Genomic DNA, 27,482 nt, shown 5'->3' with positions numbered 1-27,482 from the left:
GGGCACATTTGTGCCATGAAAGTGAAAAATTGAAAATTTTCCCTTTCACGTCACATTGTTCCACATTTGTGCCCGTCACCAGTGGGGTCCATATGTTCACTGCACCCCTTGTTAGATTCCTTGAGGGGTGTAGTTTCCAGAATGGGGTCACTTGTGGGGGGGTTTCCAGTGTCTCGGCAGCACGAGGGCTCTGTAAATGCGACATGGCCCTTGAAATCCTTTCCAGTGAAATTCAGCTTCCAAAAGCCAATTGGCGCTCCTTCCCTTTGGAGGCTCGTCCTGCGCCCCCTTGGCACTTTATCGCCACATGTAGGGTATTTCCGTACTCGGGAGAAACTGCGCTACACATTTTGTGTCTTTTTTTTCCTCTTATCCGTTTAAGAAAATAAAAAATTGAAGGCTAGGACAACGTTTTAGTGTAAAAAATTTATTTTTCTTTTTTCACGCCATATTGTTCAGAAAATCTGTGAAGCACCTGTGTGGTCCAAATGCTCACCACACCCCTTGTTACATTCCTTGAGGGGTGTCGTTTTCTAAATGGTGTCCCTTTAGGGGTGTTTTTTAGGTTTTGGCACCCCAGAGCCTCTGCCAACCTGAAGTGGTACAGTCAAAAATGACCAAATATAACGGAGGCATTGAAATTCACTAGGCGCTCCTTTATATCTGAGGCTTGTGGTTGCATCAAATAGCGCAATACGGCCACATATGGGGTATTTCTATAAACTGCAGAAATGGGGCAATAATTATTGGGGTGCATTTCTCTGGTAATAGGTTTATAATTATGAAAAATATTGGATTACAATAAAATCTCTGCACAGAAAATTTAAATTTTAAAATTTCTTACACACTTGGCTTTTATTTCTGTGACTCCCCTAAAGGGTTAAAACACTTTCTGGATATGCTTTTGCAGAGTGTGGGGGGTGCAGTTTCTAAAATGGGGTGCTTTGTGGGGCTTTCTAACATACAGGCCCCTCAAATACACTTAAACTGTACCTGAACAGGTCTTTAAAAATATCCGATTTTGAAATTTTACTGAAAATTTGGAAATTTGCTAATGTTTTAAGCTTCCTATTGTCTAAAAAAAAATGAAAGATCGTTTAATAAACTCTGCCAACATAAATTAGACATGTTGCTAATGCTATTTAATATATAATTTATGTGGTATAACCACTTTCAGTATAAACAAAAAAGTTTCAAAGTTGGAAAAATGCATTTTTTCACATTTTTTCACATTATTTGGTTTTTTTTCATAAAGATTCGTTATGAGTATCGACTCCAATTTACCAGAAATGTAAAGTACAATATGTCACGAGAAAACAATCTCAGAATCAGCCGGATAGGTAAAAGCATCCCGAAGTAATTAATGAATAAAGTGACACTGGTCATATTCATAAAATTTGTCTCTGTCATTAAGGCCATTTCAGGCTCTGTCCTTAAGGGGTTAAAGAAGTTGTACTTAAAACTAAAACCATACAAGGTGGAATTATACATATACATGCACACACACACACACATATACATATATACATACATAAATACATACTTACACACAGACACACACACACACCACCAAATGCATTACTACCTAGACTAAAGAAAATAATAATGTAGTAACAAGGTGTCCCTAATATAGTATTTAGTCAACATATATAGGACTAAATAGAGAAAAAATACTCAGTTTTAATGAGCAGCATAGCATCCAACAGAATAGAGATGGCGTTCATAATCATTCCATTTTTTCTACCGTGTCAGTAGGACCATCCAAACGTCGTCTCTTGTGCTTGTCTTGGATAGGTGGAGTGAGACCCTTTACATCTTTAAGGGAAGAAATGGCTTCCTCAGGAGAACTGTAAAGAGAGGCTGAACCATCCGATTTGAAAACTTTCAGTATGGCAGGATAAAGAAGAGCAAATCGTATTTGATTTTTTACCAATGTCGAGCAAATGTGTGCAAAAGCTTTACGTTTTTGAACCACTGCTGCGGAGTAGTCATTAAACATGAGGATTTTGTGGCCACGAATTGCAACATCAACTGTAGATTTTTTAAAGCTTTGTAAAATGTTGTTTTTATCATTATAATTCAGATACTTGACAACCACTTGTCTGGGTTTCTGTTCTTTTTTATTTGCATCTTGCTTTCATTTCGCTGGTGGGGGTCCCACACGGTGAGCCCTTTCCACAGTAATGTGACCGGGGATACCCAAGGCTTGGGGAATTTCTAGAGAACATATAGCATGTAATTGCATGGCTGGAATGGATTCAGGTAAACCTATAATACGTAAATTGTTGCGCCTAGAGCGGTTCTCTAGATCATCAGTCTTTGTTTGCAATGAAGCTGTGACATTCATATTCTGTTGTAGTTTTATTTTTGTAGAATGTATTTCATCTTCTAACATGCTGACTCTCTCCTGAAGTTCAGTAATCTGTGAGGTATGCGTTGCTATATCTCCCTGTATGGTTGCTAGGGAGGAAACTATAGTGGCCTCAAGAGAGGATTTTAAGCCATTTAATATCATCTTGGACACTTGAATTGCCAGTGCCTTGCAAGACATATTTAGTATTATGGTATTATACTGGTATTATGGTGTCACAGAGGTCCGGCACTGGGGTTTGTGAGGTATGTGTTTCCTCTGTGTGTGCCTCAGCAGCAGCACCTCGTGTCGGTGCCATTTTAGGTGTCCCTGTGACAGAGCTGTGAGGTAAATGAAGGAGGGCTTATGGGGAGGTGTATAACTGGTTCCCCGCTTAATGAAGCGGTGCCTCCGACTCCTCGGCACCCAGAGAAGTCAGAGATGTGGTCCGGCAGGGCCGGTAATGTCAGGAGTCAGAGCGGGGAGCGATATTATGAGCTGAGGGTGGAGGAGCTCACTCACACTGCTGCCATCCCATACGCGCCGGAACCGGAAGTCCCCTATTTCATTATAACTTAAGTGATGGCTCATTTTCAGTTTTTTATTTGAAAGCCTACTGTATATAAGGTAAAGATAAAAATAAGCAACTTTTTAGCTAAACCAAACATAAAAGTAAGACATAAATAGATAATATATCAATTCAGTGATTCAAATGAAGATATATATATATATTTTTTTTTTTTTGCAACACTGTTTTACATTAGCATAGTATTAAGGTACACAACTATTGCATATATTGCCCCAGATTTGATATAACCCTTTCAATGGTCCTTTTCAGAAGACAGATGAAAAAAAAAAAAAATCTGCCAATAAAGTAATGTACAGGCAGCTGGCTGCTTTTAGGTGGCTATAGTATGGATGCTTTTTGTATGCATACTATGAAATGTAAGGGCCCATGCAAACATCAGTATTATGGATCCTTCTTGTATGAATCCATTTTACAGCACCCAAGGTGTATAGGCCATCTGTACGCCCCATACTATAATTTTGGACGCCTCTGATCATGTTCAAGTTTTTGCCTTTTTACAAAGGTGTTTGCCCCAAGAAGCTAGAGAAGAATAAACTGCACAGCAAACCAAGTACCTGTTCATCCATAATATGAGGCTTTTCTATCTTCATGGGTCCTACAACCACATTTGGGTAAACAAATAGACATTTTATGTGACAAAAATGCAATTTTAAGGAAAGTATGTGTTCGCTGCAGCAGATCACTGTTATGTTTCTGCATTTTTTTTGCATTCAAAAATAATTTATGGGTCTGTGTTGTGCTACATTTAAAATACTCCGTTTATGAGACGTCTTTAGTGCACTTCCTGTTTTCCAATTATCTTTCATAGTAGCTGCAAAAGATAATTAAGCAATTTAAATAGAAGCATTCCGCAGATTGCTTTTACGTTTGATGATCTAGTCTTTTGTAGATTAGTAGAAAAAAGCAAAAGAAAAGAGAGTACAAAAAATAAGCTTGTGATTTGCATCTTAAGCCAAAGCAGCTGTCAGATTATGTTATTTACCCACTTAACTTTGCTAGAAAAAAAAAAAGTATTGATGTACTTACCACAATTGTTGTGTTGACAAACAATTCAGATTAACACCATACAGTGTGCTCTGAACTGAGTCCATTAAAAAAGAAAACAGGAATAAGGCTAGGTTCACACTGCGTTTTCAGCATCCGTTTAACGCATCCGTTTTTTGCAAAAAAACGCATGAAAAACGGATTGCAAAAAACGGATTCATTTGTGTGCATCCGTTTTTTGCAAAAAACACATGAAAAACGGATTGCAAAAAAAAGATTCATTTGTGTGCATCCGTTTTTCCACTGACTTCCATTATAAAAAAAACGGATCCGTTTTTTTTGGCGGACCAAAACGGACCAAAAAACGTTGCTGACCCTATTTTTCTGGACGTTAAAAAAAACTGATCCGTTAAACGGATGCTGAAAACGCAGTGTGAACCTAGCCGAACATAGAAATTTGGGCTGGCCAACTCCCAACAGCATTGATCAAGCTGAGATCATTGTCAAGATGACTGGAGGATTTGTGTACATTGATAATTTCTAGTCATTTAACTTGTATTTGGCACCATCTGTAATTTTCAGTTGTCGCTGACGTGGAGGCACGTCAATGGCAGATAAGAGACAACCAATGACTCCAACAGCATCTCTAGCAATAGTTGAAAGGAACTAATGTTGTAGAAGATGTCCCTGCTGTCCACCTATTTACCTAAAGGAATGTCGAGCCTTAAAGGGGTTATCAAGCGCTACAAAAATATCGCCACTTTTTTCCAGAGACAGACCCACTCTTGTCTCCAGCTTGGGCGGGGTTTTGCTGCTCAGTTCGATTGTAGTGAATGGAGCTTAATTGCAAATTGCACCTGAAATGGAGACAAGAGTCGTGTTGTCTATGAAAGAAAGTGGCCATGTTTCTGTAGCACTGGATAACCCCTTTAAAATGACCCATATTAGGTGTTCCAAATGTTCAGAGGGATAATATTACAATACATAGGGAGATACAGTTAACCCACACCGCAGACCACGCTGGCTAGAGTCAGTGGGATCTCCGGATACAAAGTTCAAAAACCCTTCTTTGATCACAAAACGGCTGACTAAGGGTGCAGAGACAGAGGTGAGATGTATGATGGTATACAAATAGATGAATGTCAGCTTCACTTTATTCCACGGAGCACGGGGTGCCGGGAGGGAGGATACAAGAGTGCAGGACACTATCTGGGATGGCCGTTTAAGGCATCATCAGGAAGGAGGTGTACTAAATACAATCAGGTTAGTGCATGTGATCAGAACAAAAATCAATCAATAAAAAAATAAAGACAAAGTCTAAACAAAGACACTTAGATCATTCTGCTCATTAGGTCCAAAGTCCAGTCTTTATGGATTTCACGTCTCAATGCCACAGGTCCGCTTGGACTTAATGAGCGGATTGTTCTAAATGTTTTTGTTTAGACTTTGGGGGAGATTTGTCAAACTGGTGTAAAGTAGAATTGTCTTAGTTGCCCCTAGCAACCAATCAGATCCCACTTTTCATTCCTCACAGAGTCTTTGAAAAATTAAAGGTGGAATCTGATTGGTTTCTAGGGGCAACTAAGACAATTCTACCTTACACCAGTTTGATAAATCTCCCCCTTTGTCTCTATTTTTATTGATTGATTTTTGTTCTGATCACATGCACTAACCTGACTGTATTTAGCACATCTCCATCCCGATGACGTGTAAACCTGGCCAACGAAAGGCATGACACCTGAAACTGCCGTCCCATGTAACGTCCTGCACGTCCCTTGTATCCTCCCCAGGCACCCTGTACTCCATGGAATAAAGCTAACTCCATCTTTGGGTGAGTGCAGACATTCTATTTGTATACCATTATACTACAATGTTTATAATGTTTAAGTGTCCCTGCCATTTAAAAACGTGTGACACGTTATACAGAAAAGTTTTGATCAGTTAAGGCCTGGATGTTCAGACCCCACAAATCACTAGAACAAGAAGGATGAAGCTCTCCAAGCCTCTGAAATGCAGTAAAATAGAATGTCTCCTTGCTTCCCTTCCTATACCTAATCCTGCTTGGTATTGAGGATTCCAGTTTACAGTCTGTGAGTCAGGGGTAGGAAATGAAGTGTGGAGGCAGTCTAGTTTGCTGCCCTTCAGGAACTTGAAAAAGCCTCTTTGACTCTTCAAACAGGAGACTAAAAGCATTTTTCTATTATGGAGCACAGACAGATATATAAAAGGTACCATGCGTCTCCTTGCTCTAACAGCTATCTAGCTATCTCACAGTGTCATCAGCTTGAACCTTGAACTGCAGATGGCAGATTCACTTTAACTTGTATTTGTACATTGAGAAGCCAATAAAGAGGGTGCTCAAGAAATTCAGAATCATTTAATTAATCTATTAAATTAATACATTAGTCAGCCAAACTTGATTCTCTGTGCCATGCCTTCTCCATGTCTTAAAAAAGAGTGCATTACATATGGATTTAAATAACAAAAAATGGAGAATCCCTATGTCATGGAACACCCCCTGTGAGCCTGCACTAGACATAATGCACAGAGTATCAACCTTGGCTGCTACAATGGTACTGTATTTATTACTTCCCATTCCATATGGACTAAATTACAAAATATAAGAATATCTATGAGTATATTAATTTACTTAATTTTTTTTTATTTTGCAGCCATACAACCATACAAATGCAACTAAACATAACCATTTTGTTCTGTCTATTAGATGACTAGTAGATTGCATCTGAAGAGCTCCTGCCCACCTATAGCTCTGCATCTTGTGTACATTGTCTGACAGGATGCATTCATCATCTCTCACTGACCGTAACCTTACTGTGCCTGATAAAGAATATTCCTATTTGTATTCAGACTCTAAGAGAGTGTACTGAGATAGATGTTTTCAAGCAAATTCTTTTGTTTTCAGTAGAAGCATAATCCAGGGGTGAGGAAGTCTAGTAAACAGATGGCAGGGTAGTCCATCATAATCTAAGCTGCAGTACTGGATTGTGACAGCTTCTAAATACAATTTAATGTATGGCTGTATAATGGTTATTTTTGAATGCTGTAATTTTCGCCTGTTACCGTAAAATGCAGACAACAAAATATACAGTACTATATAAAAATATAACATCTTTTTACCTTAACATGTCAATATCTTTAAAACTAGATTGTTAATAGTCATAATTGTACTGCATGTATATTTGTGATTTTTCTACAGTGTTACCAGCATTCACAACATTACTATAACATTCGTTTTAACTTTATACACTTTGTATGCTGTGTGAACCCGGCTATAGGCTGTTCACACTAAGGGATTTTTCATCTGTCATTGCCGAAAGCCGTCAAAAAGACATCCAATATTTGGAAATGACGGCCATCTATAATGATTAGAGATGAAGGAATCCGTCAAAAAAATTGGTCGTACTTGTGAATATTCGCGAATCACAAGCAAACAAATCTTAATAAAACAGCCAAACTATTATAGCTACAACAGTGGGACTATTACAGAGTAATGTTTTGTTTATTACTGTGACAGTGTCAAAAATTGCTAAAATGTCAAACTTTAAAAAATGTTAATAAGTCACTTATTTAATTTTTCGCCCTGGACAGCAGTGCACTTTGGTGTATTAGCAGTATAAAATATACAAACTAATAAGCCAAATAAACCATTTACCACATTCCAATCCCCTTTCAAGTACCTTTTGACCTCCCCTTTTGTGGCACCCTTTGTATTCCCTGTTAGTTTAACCCCTTAACGACATCGGGCGTAAATTTAGCGCATCAGGGCGTAAATTTACGCCCGATGTTTCCCCCGATAGCTGCGTGTTCGCACACAGCGATCAGGGAAGATGGCCTGCTATAAATCATAGCAGGCCATCATAGCTTCTCGGCACTATAGGCTGATCAATTCAGATCAGCCAATAGCGGCGATCGGAACCTTTCCGAAAAAATGGCGGTCGGTGCTGTCCGAGGACGGCACCGACCGCCATTACTGTAAAAAGTAATGGTGGTCGCTGTGCCACCGGCCCGATCGCCGTGGCTGGCCGGCCGTTCACGCCGATCAGGACCCCGGGACAGGTGAGTAATGTACAAATACCTGCCCTGGACCCCTCAGCTAGGTAGCTGAGGGGTCCAGAGCAGGTATTTGTACATTACTCACCTGTCCCGGGGTCCTGATCGGCGTCTTCCGGGTTCGCGGCGTCCTCCGTCTTTCCGGCACGTCTTCGGGTCTTTCCGGCGGTCCTCATCGTCTTATTTCGGCTATTTTCGGCTCCAGCCTCGTGATTTTCCGGATTTTGCGCTCTGCTGCCCTCTAGCGGCTGATATGTGTAATACACTTATCAGCAGCTACAGGGATGTTCGCACCTTATCGCCGCTGAGTGTTGATCAGCATCGCACGAAAGTGCGCTGCTAATCAGCAACTCCTCCTTTTTGGCGTAGGGTGTTTTTTTTCTATATTCTACTGCCACGGTCTGCTGATAAGTGCCGCACATAAGTGCGGCATTTATCAGCAACTCCTTTGTTGGCGTAGTTTTTTTTTTTATACTTACTGTAAAAAACCACGTAAAAAACACTACATTACACCACACTACATTGAATAAAGTTTGACACTACACCACTACATACCCCATATGCCAATCCCTGTATAAAGATGGCCCCCAGGGTGTTTTCGGCGTCAGAGGGATACGTTATTATTGCCTCTGACACTGAAACAGCCAGTGAGAATGAATGGGGGGATCCTTCTTTCCTCCATTCATCCTCATCATCCTCATCATCCAGTGACATGTCTGGGGGTAGCGTAGCGTACACTGCCCCCCAGACACATCTTTTTCGCCAGTACCGTCCCAATAAGAGATGACGGTATGGCGTGAAATTCTACAAACTCTGTGAGCGTATCTCAGGGTACACTTACAGATTTAGGGTACGTGCACACTGCGGAATGGCGAAGGATAACCCTTCGTGCATTCCGCAGCTGGCACCCGCCGGCGGACTGATGCGGGCGCATGTCTCTATTCGTGTCATAGACTCCATTCTATGCACGGGCGGATTCCGTCGTCCATCCAAAGAATGAACACGTTGGACGGAAAGCGGAATCCGCCCGTGCATAGAATGGAGTCTATGACACATGTGGAGACGTGTGCCTGCATCAGGACCCCAGATGTCTACTCCTACGGTCAATTACGATGACCTCACCGCTAACTCCATATTATTACAGATAACCACATCAAGTGATTTCCTGAGAATTCCCTCACATGAACTGAGATCTCGCTACTACGAGAAAGCTTCCCGCCGACTGGTAGCCCATGAACTTCATAGTGCTACCTTAGCGGAATATCACCGATCGAGTCAGATTCCACGGGGTCTCAGGAGCAATCTGAGACCAACCTTGTTTATTGAGGACAAGGAATATTGTGACAGATTCCAGGCGATATTGAACAAAAGTTCGCTGGATATTATCCTACTAACTCTCGAATTTTTACAAAAAAGTCATTAAGCCTGCGGATAAAGGTGGTGCGACAGTTGTCATGGATCGGCAAGATTATATATCAGAAATCCACCGACAATTGAGTGATACAACTACCTACACACCATTACCCCATGACCCCACCCCCACAATCCGTAGTCGCATTACGAGTGTACTAGAGGCAGCCGTACAAAATAAAATCATAGACAACAAAACACAAACTTTTTTGACAAACCCTCATCCCATTACACCAGTCTTCTATGTATTACCTAAAATACACAAGTCCCTTGACAAACCACCAGGACGTCCCATAGTAGCATCAACAGACTCGATCCTGTCACCCTTATCCATCTTCCTAGAGAAAATCATCACCCCTTTGATCAAGAATACTCCATCATTTATCCTAGACACAGGTCATTTCCTACAAAATCTCAAAAACCTGAAACAAGTACCGCCCTCAAGTCTACTAGTCACACTTGACGTGAATAGCCTCTATACTTCCATACACCATGACAAGGGCATACATGCAGTCAAAACACTGCTTACAGAAACAAATTTGTCTGACCAGTCTATAGAATTCTGCATCGAATTACTACACATAGTATTACATGAGAACTTTTTCTTATTTGGCGACACCCACTATGTACAACAATGTGGGACAGCCATGGGATCTAATGTGGCGCCCCCATACGCCAACAGCTACATGGCTCTATTCGAGAAGGAACACGTCTATAACCACCAACTATTCCAAACTCACGCCCTATGTTGGTACAGATACATAGATGACGTGTTCTGCATTTGGAATGGTAGCAAGGACACATTGAGACAATTTTTTACAGCCCTCAATAATGTTCGTCCAGAACTACAGTTTACAGTCCACCAAGACCTATACCAGATTTGTTTCCTAGACACACTAGTGACCAAAAGTACCGAAGGCCTACTCACCACAGACATATACTCCAAACCCACGGATCGCAACAGCTTGCTTCATTACGGTAGCTGCCATCCCAGAGCCACTAAATTATCACTCCCACGATCACAATACACACGGGTCTCAAGAATAGTCTCTGACAATACACTCATATCGTAACGCCTTGACAGTATGGCCAACAAATTTCAGGAAAGAGGATATCCCAGGGCATTACTTGAAAAAGAAAAATCCCGATGTCTCAATCCTCAACCCCACACCCCCAAACGCAATAACACAACGCGCATCCCATTTGTCCACACTTACCACCCCATAATTCCAAAAATACAACAAGTGGTGAGGAAACATTGGCCTATATTAACTAGATCTTATCCACAAATTAAGGAATTCTCCGAACCAGTCATGATGTGTCTCAAACGCCCACCTAACATCCGTAACACTCTCATCAGAGCCGATGTAGGTAATTTTAGGAAGAGTCCTAGACAAATTTTACTCAACCCCAAGAACAACGGCACCTTCCCATGTCTAAGCTGCATGTGTTGTTCCAACGTTATTAAAGCAGACCGATTCACACACCCACATACGGGGAAATCGTTTAACATCAAAGGACACCACACTTGTAACAGCCGGAACGTTATTTACCTCATTAAATGCCCCTGCGGTCTCGCCTATGTTGGCGAGACTTCGCAGCGGGTCAAAGACAGGATCAGCAGCCACAAGTCGACGATTCGCTGCAAAAAGACGTGGCTCCGATCCCGGAACATTTTCACGACAAGGGACACACTATCGCACAACTGAGATTACAGATTCTGGAACAGGTCGCCTATCCCCGCAGGGGCGGCAACATGAATCTACTTCTGAGGAAAAGAGAATCCTACTGGATTCACACTTTACAAACTCTCACACCGAACGGTTTAAATCGGGAATATGATATTTTATTTTGAATCTGTACTGTACTAATATTATTTGTTGTTTGTTCTGTACATTGACTATGTTGTTGCTTTGCCTCCTAGGTCCCATAAGCACTCCAACCTCAGAACCTGTGAGGTAGTATAAACCCCCCCTTTTTTTCCCCCTCCCCTCCCCCCCCCCCCCCTCCCTTGTCCCCTCCCTTTCCCTTCCCCCCCACTTATGCCTTTCCATAACCCCCCTACCTCCCCACCCCTTTTTTTGTTTTGTCCTATACCTCTTCCACCTTGCCCCCTCCTCTCTTTTTTCTGTTATTTTTCTACTCTACTTTATCTTAATCTCTCCCCCCCCCTGTTTTCCTTTGTCTTCCCCCCTTTTTTTTCCTCTTTTCTTCCCTTTTTTCCTTTTTTCCTTTTTCCTCCTTATCTTCCTTCTTTTCCTCCCCCCCCCTCTTTTTTCTTCCCCTTCCACCCCCCTCCCCCCCCCCTTTCTTTTCTCATCCTACCTCACCTGTGATCCCCTATTCCAGTACATTACATTCAGATCCAGACCTATACATTCATTCACATTATTCCCCTAGATGACAGACATCCTTTATTAGCTGTTTCACATACTCTTCTTGCCTCTCTCTATCACCCTATATCATGTTATAGCCATTTCACTTTGCATGCGATCCCGTACTGAGTGCGCATGCGCGGTTTCCGGCATGCGTTCCACGGTGGAACGCATTATGACGCGCACCGGAAGTGACGCGCCGCGCTTCCGGTTTTAGCGTTCTTAAGCCCGCATACAGCGGTTAGCCTCACACAGCGCTTGATACGCCCAAGGATAGTGCCAGGAGCGCTCCCCACCAGACATATCCACAGGTGAGCCACCTACACACCCCCGGACCGCATTGCTCCACTCTCCCTCCGGCTCCCCACTTTTCCACCTGCCCCATACTTTGCTTCTCCTACTCCTGCCCAGTCTGTTCCCTCTCCTATGACCCAAACCCCCCCCCCCCCCACTCTCCAGCATACTCCATGGTATATTGGATATGTATGTGACCCATAGCTCTGTATTGTTTTGCATCTTACTGTTCTAAGTGTACCCTGTTTATTATGCATTACAGCTGGTTCGATTCCTATGATACCCTTACTTATCTCTATGTTACATACTGTAATATCTGTATTGTACTGGATATAGCACAACATACCATGTGTTTGGTTTTTGTACATTATGTTACACACCAATTCAGCCTATATCCAGCGCACTTAGTATACACATACCACATGATACACGCAGATTTTGATGATCTCTCGGGACCATACTTGAGATGTCACTACGGCGACCTCACTACTAATCTCCCCATCTATTCCATTCCATGACAGAATTCACATACATATCTACTATCTAGTATTGTGTATATTTGGTTACTTACAGACGTATTTTTTCTTCGCAGCGATGTTGAAAGAGGTCCTGGATAGGATCGAAACGTCCACAGTCGCTTTGCATCCAATAATTGTCTTGCTAGTGAAAGCATTGTTATTTTCCTGGCTTCTCTCCTGCACGCTGTTAATAAATTTATGAACACTTTTGCATATAAAAAACGAGTGCTTCGGATTTTTTTCTATTGCATCACTCCGCCGGCGGGTGCCAACTGCGGAATGCACGAAGGGTTATCTGTCGCGATTCCGCAGTGTGCACGTACCCTTAGAGTGTATGTAGGAAGGGACACCCGAATGCAGCCCCCAGATGCCCCCTCCCTCCCCCCCCATCCTCGGAACAAGTGGGAAGATCGTCCGGGAACTGATCTTCCCACTGCTGGATAAAGGTTACCACCTGTAAAGGGGATAACTTTTATACCAGCACCCCCTCTTCCGATCCCTCGCTGCTTTGTAGCTTGCGGCACGATACGAAAATATCAGAAGTAGTAATAGCGCCCTAATATTTAGCAGCCATGGAGCGGACCCAGCGCTTCTGGATATGAAGGACCCCGTATCGCACCAGGGCAACATTTTCCAGGTGACGTCCCCCACACACAGGAGAATGGGAGACCCCAAAAGAAGTGCAGAGTGTGGCATAACAGGGGGATCAGGAAGGACGCCATTTTCCAGTGTGCCACCTGTCCTGATCACCCCGGCCTCTGCATACTGGATCGCTTCAAGGCGCACCACACGTCATCGGAGTTCTACATTATCTAAATTCTGTCCCTTATTCCTATTTCAGGGGTCACGTTGATCCGGGGATTATTCTGATCGCCATTATGGAGTCGGGAAGGAATTTTTCCCCTGTGATGAGGCTACTGTCGTCTGCCTCACGAGGGGTTTTTGCCTTCCTCTGGGTCAACACAGGTTGAATTTGATGGACACCTGTAATTTTCAACCTTATAAACTAATAATTGGCCTAATACCCCCAAATAAATTAGAATTGTCCCTTTTCCCCAGCTAAGTAGGTATGGCTGCCATTCCCATTAGAGACTTGCCATGATGCAATTACAAAGCCTCTGTGCGGCCAGGACAGTAGAAACCCCCCACAAGTGACCCCATTCTGGAAACTACACCCGATAAGGAATCTAACAAGGGGGGCAGCGGGGATATGACCCCCTGGTGACGGCCACATTTGGGACGTGAAAATGAAAAAAATGGTAATTTTTATTTTCTCGGCACATGTTCTACGTAAGTGCCTGTCACCAGTGGGCTCCATATCCTCACTGCACCCCTTGTTAGATTCCTTATGGGGTGTAGTTTCCAGAATGGGGTCACTTCTTGGGGGTTTCTACTGTCTTGGCAGAACAGGAGCTTTGTAATTGCGACATGGCCTCCATCCTGCATTCCAGCCTCTAAATGGCGCTCTGTCCCTTTGGTGGCTTGCCCTGTGCCCATATGGCACATTATGCCGACATATGGGGTATTTTCGTACTCAGGGGAAACTACCCTACACGTTTTGTGTTCATTTTCTTTTTTGACCCCTTGTGGAAATGGAAAAAATCAAGGCTAGACCAACATTTAGTGTAATTTAGTGTAAAAAAACACGAAATGTGTAGCGCAATTTCCCCTGAGTACGGAAATACTCCACATGTGGACCTAAAGCGCCATGCGGGTGCAGGGTAAGCCTCCGAAGGGAAGGAGCGCCATTTGGTTTTTGAAGGCTGGATTTGGATGGAATGGATTTCGAGGGGCCATCTTGCATTCAAAAGGCCTCTGGGTTGCCAAGACAGTTGAAACCTCCCACAAGTGACCCCATTATGGAAACTACACCCCTCAAGGAATGTAACAAGGGGTGTAGTGAGCATATGGACCCCACTGGTGACGGGCACAAATGTGGAACAATGTGGCGTGAAAATGAAATATTACATTTTTTACACTATAATGTTGGTTTAGCCTTGAATTTATCATTTTCCCAAGGGGTTAAAAGAGGGGGAAAAAAACAAAATGTGTAGAGCAATTTCCCCCGAGTCAGAAAATACCCCACATGTGGACATAAAGCGCCATGTGGGAGCAGGGCAAGCCTCCGAAGGGAAGGAGCGCCATTTGGATTTTGGAGGTTGGATTTGGCTAGAATGGATGATGAACGCCATGTCGCATTTACAGAGCCCTCGTGCTGCCAAAACACTGGAAACCCCCCACAAGTGACCCCATTCTGGAAACTGCACCCCTCAGGGAATCTAACAAGGGGTGCACCGAGAATATGGACCCCTTGATGACGGGCACATTTGTGCCATGAAAGTGAAAAAATGAAATTTTTTACTTTTACGTCACATTGTTCCACATTTGTGCCCGTCACCAGTGGGGTCCATATGCTCACTGCCCCTCTTGTTAGATTCCTTGAGGGGTGTAGTTTCCAGAATGGGGTCACTTGTGGGGGGTTTCCAGTGTCTTGGCAGCACGAGGGCTCTGTAAATGCGACATGGCCCTTGAAATCCATTCCAGTGAAATTCAGCTTCCAAAAGCCAATTGGCGCTCCTTCCCTTTGGAGGCTCATCCTGCGCCCGCTTGGCACTTTATGTCCACATGTGGGGTATTTCCGTACTCAGGAGAAACTGCGCTACACATTTTGTGTCTTTTTTTTCCTCTTATCCCTTTAAGAAAATGAAAAATTGAAGGCTAGAACAACGTTTTAGTGTAAAAAATAAATTTTTCTTTTTTCACGCCATATTGTTCGGAAAATCTGTGAAGCACCTGTGGGGTCCAAATGCTCACCGCACCCCTTGTTACATTCCTTGAGGGGTGTCGTTTTCTAAATGGTGTCCCTTTAGGGGTGTTTTTTAGGTTTTGGCACCCCAGAGCCTCTGCCAACCTGAAGTGGTACAGTCAGAAATGACCAAATATAACGGAGGCGTTGAAATTCACTAGGCGCTCCTTTGTATCTGAGGCTTGTGGTTGCGTCAAATAGCGCAATAGGGCCACATATCGGGTATTTCTATAAACTGCAGAAACGGGGCAATAATTATTGGGGTGCATTTCTCTGGTAATATGTTTATAATTATGAAAAATATTGGATTACAATAAAATCTCTGCACAGAAAATTAAAATTTTCAAATTTCTTACACACTTAGCTTTTATTTCTGTGACTCCCCTAAAGGGTTAAAACACTTTCTGGGTGTGCTTTTGCAGAGTGTGGGGGGTGCAGTTTCTGAAATGGGGTGCTTTGTGGGGCTTTCTAACATACAGGCCCCTCAAATACACTTTAAACCTGAACAGGTCCCTAAAAATATCTGATTTTGAAATTTTACTGAAAATTTGGAAATTTGCTGCTAATGTTTTAAGCTTCCTATTGTCTGAAAAAAATGAAAGATCGTTTAATAAATGCCACCAACATAAAGTAGACATGTTGCTAATGCTATTTAAAATATAATTTATGTGGTATAACCACTTTCTGTATACGCAAAAAAGTTTCAAAGTTGGAAAAATGCAGTTTTTCACATTTTTTCACATTATTTGGGGTTTTTTCAAAAAGATTCGTTATGAGTATCGACTTCAATTTACCAGAAATGTAAAGTACAATATGTCATGAGAAAACAATCTCAGAATCAGCGGGATAGGTTAAAGCATCCCGAAGTTATTAATGAATAAAGTGACACTGGTCATATTCATAAAATTTGTCTCTGTCATTAAGGTCATTTCAGGCTCTGTCCTTAAGGGGTACCAATATAAGTGTCAATTTAATTTCTATTTAAATTAATTTCCTTTAATCAAATTTAATTAATAATGAATTTAATGAAATTATTTATTTTATTTTATTTTAAATTATTACTGTTTATGGGTATCCCCACCTCCCTTCTCCTTTTCTTTTCTTTTACCATACAGGTGAATTGTGTTAAACCTATCCCGTGCAGGTTTGGGGCAAGTCAGTTGTGTGGGGCAGTATTGTATATATAAAGAATCATTCTGTATATTACTATTGCCATGACTAAGGGAGATCATCCTGAAACGCATCAGCATGTTTTTTAATAGATAAAAATGGTAGGCTCTCTAGAATACGCTCCTTTTTATTGTAGTAAATTAAAACAATAATATGTAATCAAAATGATTGAAATAATGTAGAATATAACACCTTCATCTATGATATTAAGAATAAAGTATATAACTAAAATGAGTACAATAACAAAAATATTAGATAGAAATATATAAAAAATATAAAAAATATTAAATACATAAAAATAGAGTGGCATCGTCTATAATAGACATAAAGTTCATCATATACTGGCAGCATTTGCAGGGCCCTTGCAAGCTGTCTTAATGATTTTTGTATATATAGGTCACATTTCAGGATAGTGTTGTTGCTGCATATAGAGAGGTTGTTCAATAGTAGTTGTACAGTTTCTTGGATACTTTATTCCAAAAGTCATTAGATTCGTAGAAGTTATTACAGTTTGTTATTTGTTTTTGCAATTTGTTATTAGTATCTTATGGTACATATTGAGTCTTGTCTCTAGTTTTCTGGATGTATATGTGTTTTCAACAGTCTATTTGTAAATCTGAGTGTCAGGGCAAGTAAGTTGTTGTGATTAGTAATTTAGTAGCATATAGAGTTAGTGGAAACCACCTCTTAGTAGCATTTATGTAGTCGGTGGGGATTTTCACTTTTGTAGCCAGTATCAGGGTTCTGTTGTCTGGGGCGTGTGTTGTCAAGCAGTGCAGTGTTCTTGTGTAGATACTTGCATTTGGGTATTGACTGGTGGGTCGGCGGCTCCGATACGCGTGTTATGGCTAGTGAGTGCACTACTGGTAGCAGGATGGCAATCTCTCTGTTAGATATGTTAGCAGCTGAATAGTCTATATACAACCCTCTATTGCAACATTTAGACGCATTTCAGAATAGCCTGTGTTTTTTATGTTGTAATGTATTTCTATGGAAAAGTAATACATTTTTAAAGTTTTACTTTGAGCTGTGGACCTTCCTCTTTCACGTGATGAGTATCCTTTGCTTACTGAATAAACATTGAACAGTTTTTGGTGCAGCAGCAGTAACGCCGAATGGAGGTCACACAACTCTGGACTCGTAGATTAATTTGGCGTCAGTATTCAGGCAGCTCATTGTGGGCCCCCAGCACCTCGACCTCTTATGATAACATAACACACCCTATTCCTTGGTAATAAACCATTTCACACGTTCACATCTAAAGAAACCTGGGCCTTCTCAGGGTTCGGCCAGTGGCAGCGGGAAAGGTAGCAGTCAAAGGGGTGGAAGTTGTGGAACACGGGGGCGTGGTAGCGGCTACTCTAAAAGGCTTAGATGAATGTTGCAGCTCCCAGTAAGATCAAGTGGTCAGGTGAATACTAACCAGGCTGGCATTGGTGAATGGATCCTTCAAAGTTCTAGCCCCACGGGAGTCAGTGGTCAATCATCTGACGGGTCCTTACTGTGGTAGTTTTGTCCAAAGCTTTCTGGCTGATTGTGAACCAAAGGTGACAAGGGACAGGACCTTGGAAACTCCCTCAGGACTCTCAGCCACTGTACTCAGATGATCTTTTTGAAGAATGGGAGGACAGTCAGCATTTAGAAGGCAGCATTAAAACTCCAGGGGTTGCTAGGCCCCGAAACAGTCAAGAGAGCAAGGGGAACCTTTTTATTAAGCATTGGGATCGAAAGGCTTGAAACTGAAGGAAGACAGCCTTGAAAAGGAAAGCTTCGTCCCTGACTGTGGTGATGATGTGGCAGACCCCACATGGAAAACATTGGGATCGAAAGGCATGTCACTGAAGGAAGACAGCCTTGAAAAGGAAAGCTTCGTCCCTGACTGCGGTGATGATGTGGCAGACCCCACATGGAATTTGGGATCACAGGTGTTGTCATTTTTGTAAAGGGACAAAAATGTGTTTTTCCCCCAAGCCAGTGTCAGGTTTCAAGAACAACTCATGGTTCCAGAGGCAAAAGGGTACACCAAGGGGTACAACATCAATTACTTGGCAGAGTAGTGTTTAGGAAGGCCCGAGGTAGATCAAGTGGTAAGTCATTAGTTAGCTGGCAGAGTAGCATTCTGGAACCTCAAGGAATCAGAGGCAGTGAACAACAGTCAACTGGTGCAACTGCCACTGCGATCAGAGTTATGTCAGTTTTTCCATCTCAGTGGCAGCAAAGACTATGAGGCTATGGTCACACGTAGCATGAGACTGGCCGTTTCGTGACCCGGCCGGGTCACGGAACAGCCGGTCTTAGAAAAGATCATCCTGGCCAGAACTGCAGTACTGGCCAAATGATCTTTAACGCCGCTGAGTTCTGATGCGGGTGCATCCGTGCATGCCCACATTAGAACTCCCCACAGCACACAATGGAGTGTGCGGACAGAATCACTCGCTCCATTGAGTGAACTGACAGGGTTTTCTGCGGCCACTATTCACTGAATAGCGGCTGCAGAAAATTGACACATCAGTTTTCTACGGCGCCGCTAGGGATCCTGGCCATAGTGTATGCTCCTGCAGCACTACATAAGAACTGCAGAAATCACGGCAGTTGTAACAGCGGCCGTGAATTCTGCATAGCTTACGTAGTGGGAACATAGCCTGATACTATGTGCACCATCTATGATCATATAGTGGGTGGTGTTTGGGTTCAAACTCAGGTACAACTTATATGTTGCAAGTCATGGAATGACATGGAATGCCTTTTAGTTCGAATGTCTGGGTATATATAATGAATGATTCACTCACGGTTAGTCGTCTTAACCAAAGACTTTTTTATTTGAATATGCAGTCCTGCATTCACCACAGCTGAGTGTTCAGACACTGGAGTATCTGGCGTTTCTACCCCTTCCGCAATGTTTTGGGAGGTGGGGCTCTCTTAATCATGCGCCATGACTAAGAGAGCCCTGTCTCCCAAAACTTTGCCGCAGAGACCTATGAACAAGACACATCTAGTGTACTGAACAGGTGAATCGGTGAATTGTTGTTGTATTTTAATGGTGCACATCAGACCAGCTACTGAAATTGATGAAGATATGAAATGCCACCACCAAGCTGCCTGTAACCATAAACATCTGGCAGCCCCATATCTGCAACATTGCGCAGCCCCATCTCTGCAAGTCAGGGGTCAGCAGCCTCACTTACAAGCATGAAGAAAATCTACCTATGCCTCCTCCATCAGGCTAGTGGGAAAAACACTGCCAACACTGCTGTCGAGATAACAGTCCCGGTGTGAAGCCATCACAATAAGGCCGGGTTCACACACAGTAAGACACTGGCCGTTCTGTGGGGCACAGAATGGCCTGTTTCAGTGAAGTTCATCCCAGCCGTTACTGCAATACTGGCCGGATGAACTTAAATTCTGTTTATTTGGGATGCGGACGCATTCAGTTGCCCCCCCCAATTCCAATTCACTCTAGCACAAAATGGAAAGTGCAGCTGGAGCTGCACTTTTTATTGTGTGAACTGACAGTTCTGTGCGGCCACTATTCAATGAATACCGGCCACAAAAAAAGACATGTCAGTTTTTCCTGCGGCTGCTAGGAGTCCCAGCCAAAGTGTATATTATGTGTATACATTCTGGCCGGGATTCCTATTAATCACGACCGGTGTTTCAATTTGCAACAACGCCTGTGATTAATAGATAATATACGTTGTGTGAACATAGCCTAAGACAGCACTATGTCAGTACCCACCCTATGGAAAAAATGCTAAATGGACTACTGGCAAAAATTGTTATTCTGTGATAGTCCCACTATCGTTGCTACTATAGTTTGGCTGTCTTAATGACATCTGTTTGTATTTGATTTGCAAATTTTTACAAAATCCACTTCAAAATTGGGCAACCTTGCGAAATAAATTTTCAACTGCTTCAATTATCTCTAGTTTTACACTTTTCTTATGGTGTATGTTATGAACATACCTGCTGATGCCTCCACTGCTCTCTCAGCACACCAGCTGGAAAGTGGGGAGGCGTCTGGACTGTCTGACAGGCATGCTGTTCAGCCTGTCAGAGTACAGAGACGCCGGTCCAATCAGAGCTGATGCTCCCCCCTTACTCCCTCCCTGCTCGGATTTAAACAGGTGGAGGCTTCCATGCCTCGCCCGTGATCAAGTCTTTTGGCTGGCTCATGCGTTTATTGTGTGCTCCTTTCTGTGTTTGACCTCTTCATCTATATTGTGGACTTTGCCTTTTGGATTCTGATTTGGATTTGACGTGACCTCCTGGTTCTGACTCGGCTTGTTTGGTTTGTTCTTTGTTTCCCTGGACTGCTTTCTCTGTTTGACTTCTGGTTTGGACTTGTGGTACTTCTGGATTGTGATTCTGTGTATGACGTGACTTCCTGGTTTGACCTGGCTTGTTGGTATTTGTTTTATCTTTCTCCTTTGTCTAGCCTTAACGGTTAGGTCTGCTGGGACTTGTAGTTCTCCTGTTGTTGTTGTTGCCCTTGCTTCCTTCAGACTTGTAACAGTTTCATCTCCCCTCCTGCACTTAGCCAGTGTAGGGAACGCCGCCCAGTTGGGGACTGCTGTTTAGGGCAGGTCGTCCAAGCAGGTAGGGATAGGGGTCTGGGTTCAGAATAGGGCTCACTCTTCCCTGCCCCGGACGTGACAGAATCACGGGCCAAGAGAGTGTATGTATATATATATATATATATATTATTATTTTTTCCCCCTCCTCTTGGTGCCTCAATATGGAAGCTATGACAGCCTTGGTAGAACAGATGCAGGGTTTGACTCAGATGGTTCAAGATTTGGCTGAACGGGTTCAGCATCAGGAAATGTCCCAGCCGCAGCCAGTAGTTGCTGCTCCAGTGGTTCCTTTGGAACCACAGGTTAGTCTCCCTGACCGTTTTTCTGGTGACTTGAAGGAGTTTTCTGCTTTCAAAGATAGTTGTAAACTGTATTTTAAGCTTAGACCTCACTCATCAGGGTCTGAGACTCAAAGGATAGGCATTGTCATTTCCCTTCTCAAAGGGGATCCCCAAAAGTGGGCATTTCCCTACCCCCCCAATGCACCTGAATTAGTATCTGTGGACCAGTTTTTTGATGCCTTAGGTCTTTTGTATGATGATTCTGATCGCACAGCAGTAGCTGAGAGTAAGTTGGCGTCTGTTAAGCAGGGTAATAGAACTGTGGAAGTTTATTGTGCTGAATTCCGCCAGTGGTGTATTGCTTCTGGATGGAACGACCCAGCTTTACGTTACCAATTTCGTTTAGGTCTGTCTGACTCTGTTAAAGACATGCTTGTTGGTTATTCCCCTCCTACATCACTGGACGAGGCTATGTCCCTTGCTATAAGACTTGACAGACGACTTCGTGAACGACGTAAAGAACGGACCACACCATCAGTGTCACGCACAACTGGGGTACGCTCTTCGCTCGAGTCTGCAGTCGAGGGTCCAGGGTCTAAAGGCGAGCCCATGCAGATCGGAAGTATGTCGGCTCAAGAGAGAATAAGATTCAGCATGTCTAAAGGACTCTGTCTTTATTGTGGTGGAGCTGATCATCTGCTAAAGGACTGCACTAAAAGACCACAGCAGGGAAACTTCAGCGCCTAGGTGGTTATCGGGGAGACCACCTAGGCGATCAGGTAATTCCAATTGTCTCCAAAAAGGTATTGTTACCAGTTACTGTTTGTTATAAAGGTCAAGAGAGATCAGGCCTTGCATTTGTGGACTCAGGGTCTGCTTCTAACTTCATTGATTTTGGTTTTGCTACTTCTCTGAAAATCCCTCTGCAGTCTCTCCCTGAACCTGTGAGGGTTACAGCAGTTGATACTACCCCATTAAAAAAGGGGTTGATTCAGTATGTCACTCCTGCAGTTAAGATGGTGGTTGGTTCTATACATTCTGAGCATTGTACCTTATTTGTTATGGAGAAACTACCAGCAGACATCATTCTGGGGTTACCCTGGCTCCAGGCCCATAATCCTGTGTTTAATTGGGAGTCTGGAGAACTGGTAAAATGGAGCTCTTCATGTTTAAAAGATTGTATGACTGTAAGTCTTGCCAGTTTGGAATTGAGTAAAATTCCAAGTTTTATTCAGGATTATGAGGATGTGTTTTCTGAGAAAGAGTCTGAAAAACTTCCCCCACATAGAATGTATGATTGTGCTATTGATCTGGTACCTAATGTTAAGTATCCTAGAGGTAGGATATATAACTTATCCAGGATATATAACTTATCCCGACCTGAGAGAATGGCCATGAAAGTATACATTCAAGAAAGTCTCCAAAAAGGCCATATTGGTCCCTCTGTGTCTCCTATGGGGGCAGGTTTTTTCTTCGTGGGGAAGAAAGATGGTGGTCTCAGACCTTGTATTGATTATCGGGAATTAAATAAGATAGCCATTAAGAACCAATACCCCCTTCCATTAATTCCCGATTTATTCAATCAGATCATAGGAGCTGTTTGGTTCACCAAGCTTGATCTTAGGGGGGCTTACAACCTCATCAGAATTAAGGAAGGGGATGAGTGGAAAACCACTTTCAACACTCCTGAGGGGTATTTTGAATATCTTGTTATGCCCTTCGGATTAAGTAATGCCCCAGCAGTGTTTCAAAACTTGGTGAATGACATTTTTCGAGAATTTATAGGCAAATTTCTTGTTGTTTATCTGGATGATATCCTGATTTACTCCTCTGACTGGTCTTCACATGTTCAGCATGTACGAATGGTGTTACAAAAACTTCGAGAGAATTCTTTGTTTGCAAAACTAGAGAAGTGTGTGTTTGGGGTTCAGGAGGTGCCTTTCTTGGGGTACATCTTGACCCCTAATGCTTTTAAAATGGATCCTGCCAAGGTCCAGGCCATTGTAGATTGGGTCCGTCCCTCATCATTAAAAGCACTGCAACGCTTTCTTGGGTTTGCTAATTATTACAGAAAGTTCATTAAAAACTTTTCTGAAATAGCGAAACCTCTTACTGACATGACCAAAAAAGGGGCGGACCTACTACACTGGCAACCTGAGGCCACAGCAGCATTTGAGGCCTTAAAGGATTGTTTTACTAAGGCCCCAGTGTTAACTCAGCCTGACCAGACAAGGCCTTTTGTGGTGGAAGTTGATGCTTCCGAGGTTGGGGTGGGGGCAGTCTTGTCTCAGGGTACTTCTGCTCTTACCAATCTCAGACCTTGTGCTTACTTTTCTCGCAAATTTTCTTCTACTGAGAGAAACTATGGCATAGGAAATAGAGAATTGATTGCGATCAAGTGGGCCTTCGAGGAATGGCGCCACTTCCTCGACAGTGCACAGCATCAAGTTAATGTTTTGACGGATCACAAGAATCTAACCTTTTTGAAATCTGCTAAACGTCTTAACCCCCGTCAGGCTCGCTGGGCATTGTTTTTTACTAGGTTTGATTTTGTGAATACTTACCGACCTGGGTCTAAGAACATCAAGGCAGATGCCTTATCACATAGCTTTTGTTCCAGCCAGACTCCAACATCCAATCCTGAACCCATCTTGCAAAAGGGAATTGTTATATCAGCTATTACCCCAGATTTGGCATCTGAAATCAAAACCAATCAAACCCTTGCCCCTAAAGACACTCCTAGGAATAAGTTATTTGTTCCTAGTCAATTCAGATTTCGTTTATTAAATAAGTTGCATGATTCTGTTTTGTCAGGACATCCTGGAGTGGCTGGAACAAGAGCATTAGTGTCTCGTGGATATTGGTGGCCTTCTATGGGCAGGGATATTAAAGCATATGTTGCATCTTGTGAGACCTGTGCACAGGCCAAAGTTCCCAGAATGAGACCTGCTGGGGAGCTTTGTCCATTGCCTATTCCACTTAGGCCATGGACTCACATATCAATGGATTTCATGACAGATCTACCTGCTTCTCAAGGGAAAACTGTGATTTGGGTAATTATTGATCGGTTCAGCAAAATGTGTCATCTTATTCCTTTACATGGTTTACCTTTTGCTAAGGAATTATCAGGACTATTCATTAGACATGTTGTACGGTTGCATGGTGTTCCAGACAACATTGTTTCTGATAGAGGGTATTAGGTACTAGGTAGGAGGTACTATTTTGTCCTTCTCATCAGCCTTTCATCCAGAGAGCAATGGAAAAACTGAACAAGTTAACCAATCTGTTGAGCAATACTTGCGTTGTTATATTGCTGATCATCAAGACGATTGGGTCTCTTATCTTCCATTAGCTGAATTTGCGTTAAATAATCATGACAATGCATCTTCTAAAATGTCACCATTTTACTGTAACTATGGATTCCATCCTAGGTATTCTTCTCTTTCCGATAATGTGTCTGATAATCATGAAGCGGATGCCATCATCACTGATCTGTGCACAGTCTGGGACCAGGGTCAGAAAAACCTGAAGGAGTCCCAGGGCATCCAAAAGAAAAATGCCAAACGTTTATGTGGTTACGTTTTTGAAGTGGGGGAGAAGGTTTGGTTGTCCACTCGTAAGCTCCGTCTTAAAGTACCATCTGGGAAACTGGCACCTTGTTTTATTGGTCCGTATGTCATTGTGGAAAGAATAAACCCAGTATCCTATCGTCTGAAATTGCCTGACTCGTTCAGGATTCACAATGCATTTCATAGGTCTTTGTTAAAAAAATACGTTCCTTCTCTTTCCGTGTCCAAGAAACCTCCTGCTCCTGTGGAGATTCAAGGTGAACTTGAGTATGAGGTTTCTAGAATTTTAGATATTCTCAAAGTCAGAAATTCTTGGCAGTACTTGGTTCACTGGAGAGGGTACGGTCCAGAGGAGAGATCATGGGTCCCTGTTAAATCTATCCATTCAGACAAATTGATTCAGAAATTTCATGAATCTCATCCGGACAAGCCCAGTCCATTTAAGGGTCCTGAGGCCCTGACACATAAAAGGGGGGGTACTGTTATGAACATACCTACTGATGCCTCCACTGCTCTCTCAGCACACCAGCTGGAAAGTGGGGAGGCGTCTGGACTGTCTGACAGGCATGCTGTTCAGCCTGTCAGAGTACAGAGACGCCGGTCCAATCGGAGCTGATGCTCCCTCCTTACTCCCTCCCTGCTCTGATTTAAACAGGTGGAGGCTTCCATGCCTCGCCCGTGATCAAGTCTTTTGGCTGGCTCGTGTGTTTATTGTGTGCTCCTTTCTGTGTTTGACCTCTTCATCTATATTGTGGACTTTGCCTTTTGGATTCTGATTTGGATTTGACGTGACCTCCTGGTTCTGACTCGGCTTGTTTGGTTTGTTCTTTGTTTCCCTGGACTGCTTTCTCTGTTTGACTTCTGGCTTGGACTTATGGTACTTCTGGATTGTGATTCTGTGTATGACGTGACTTCCTGGTTTGACCTGGCTTGTTGGTATTTGTTTTATCTTTCTCCTTTGTCTAGCCTTAACGGTTAGGTCTGCTGGGACTTGTAGTTCTCCTGTTGTTGTTTTTGCCCTTGCTTCCTTCAGACTTGTAACAGTTTCATCTCCCCTCCTGCACTTAGCCAGTGTAGGGAACGCCGCCCAGTTGGGGGCTGCTGTTTAGGGCAGGTCGTCCAAGCAGGTAGGGATAGGGGTCTGGGTTCAGAATAGGGCTCACTCTTCCCTGCCCCGGACGTGACAGTGTAGTTCATTATGTTTTGTCATTTGTCATGTTTAGTTCATTATGTTACCTGACCTCCCGCCTGACCTTTGACTATCCGATTGTTACCTGACTTTGTACTGTGTTGCCCATTTGGTTTGGACTTTGGCTTGTCTACTCTCCCTTTGTGTTTGTTCATCTGTCTCGTTCTGTGTTGCACCTTTACCAGAGCAAGGACCTACTTAGTGGTTGTCCGTGGCTACCTAGGGCCATTTGAGGCAAGTAGGGACAGTGAGTGGGCTCAGCTGTAGGGCTCACTGTCGTTTCTTGTCCCTATCTCTTCTGTCCTGACAGTATGTTTATTTTTGTACTTATTTATTTATTCATTATTTCATATTTAGAAATACAAGGCAACCAACTTAAATTACAAATCTATATAACTTTCTGAAACCAGTTGCTTTGAAAGAAAAAGATTTTTGCTGGATAACCCCTTTAATGCCCAAATGGAGACCATCGTAAAAATGTGCATTGAGGGTCCCTAAGAAGTTAACGACATTGTCAGTCTATTGACTATAGGCCATTAGTATTTGTTTGTGGACTTGCATGAACAATGTAGGTCCATCCCTGCACAGGGGTATAATTTGAAGTTTACACATTTCAGATGAGGCCTTGCCCTTAGCCATAATTAACTTTTAAAGTTGCGATTTAAGGCTTGCTGAATTACGTTGACATGTCTACAATTGTGGATAGAATATTGACCTATTAATTTCTATGGCCCCTTTCAGATCTGCACTGCAAATATTACTGGCCAGCCCTGGTAGGGACCTCATTTGTGCAGTTGTGCACGGATCACCATTCCCCTACGAATGGGTAATAAAATTCTGTAGTGCTGCTCATAGCCATGGGTCTGCGTCCATGGACAGCAGTACAAGATATGTGAACAGGGCCTTAGAGTTAAACTTCCAAATGCTCCAAAGCCTCGAACCACTGTGGTTGGGGGCTTACAAGGGTACTGCATGATATGTTATTATTAAAGAATAAAGAATATGTTAAAGAATATGTTATAAGTATGTAATGGCTACAAGAAGGCAAAATTGTATTATATCTCTTTTATGTAGTTCTTTATTTAAAAAATGTGTGTATATATATATATATATATATATATATATATATATATATATATATATATATATATATAGAGAGAGAGAGAGAGAGAGAGAGAAAAAAGCAGTTGGGAAGACAGCGTCCTTCGTGAATTAAAAAAGTTTCTTTATTTAGCCATATGCATACACAGAAAAAATCACGACGTTTCGGCTCTACTTACACATCCTGAGCCTTTCTCAAGT

This window comes from Dendropsophus ebraccatus, chromosome 12, assembly GCF_027789765.1.
Source record: "Dendropsophus ebraccatus isolate aDenEbr1 chromosome 12, aDenEbr1.pat, whole genome shotgun sequence".
Taxonomy (NCBI): Eukaryota; Metazoa; Chordata; class Amphibia; order Anura; family Hylidae; genus Dendropsophus; species Dendropsophus ebraccatus.
Note: the sequence above shows the minus strand (reverse complement) of the source record.